Below are 783 nucleotides of genomic sequence, written 5' to 3'. Positions count from 1 at the left end.
GTTAGGAATGAATGCAGCACATCTTAATTAGTAATGACTACACCTGTGCACCAGCTAGGTAGTCTAGAAAATGTGAACTGTTAGTAGATCTCGAGGACTGGTTTGGCCAGCCCTGCTTTAAAAAGTCAATAATCTGGAGAGTTTTTGTAAGATGTTTCTTCCATCAACCAACGAAGAAACACATTGGTACTTTCCCATGATGAGTGAGTGCTTCAGGATCTCTTGAACTTACATGTGCAGCAGAGTACTGCAATGGAAGCATGCTGGGCCCATAACCCAGAGGTAGGCAGATTGAAACTATCCTCTGCTATATGCATTTTTTTTGTTAATTAAAGTAATCCAAAACTGGGATTGATATTTTGTCTCTTTTATTTTTACTTAAAGTACAATAACTTTTACCATTTTAATTTGTTTTAATAGTATATTGACAGTATTGTTTTCTTTCAAAAATCCACTTCATTTTCTTTACCCTATTATTAAAATGGTAATTGACAAAAACAAACTACATTGTCACCAGAAGAGCAATACAAAATGTACAAGTGATATATTAAAATCATCTTTCCAGCTTGAATTTCAATGATGCATTGGGGCAATGATTTTGTGAGAAACATCTTCACCCTTAAATAAAGATTTTCTTAATTCCTTACCTGTGTGCTAATTAGATATCACCTTGTTTTCACATTAAACAGACTTCCACATGAGAAAGCAGCAAGGATGCAGTGGCGTTAATGTTTCCTGGTGTCAACCTGTATTATTTTAGTAGACATTGAAATGAGGATACAT

The sequence above is a fragment of the Pseudophryne corroboree genome, unplaced genomic scaffold (assembly GCF_028390025.1).
Source record: "Pseudophryne corroboree isolate aPseCor3 unplaced genomic scaffold, aPseCor3.hap2 scaffold_2461, whole genome shotgun sequence".
In the NCBI taxonomy this organism is placed as follows: Eukaryota; Metazoa; Chordata; class Amphibia; order Anura; family Myobatrachidae; genus Pseudophryne; species Pseudophryne corroboree.
Note: the sequence above shows the minus strand (reverse complement) of the source record.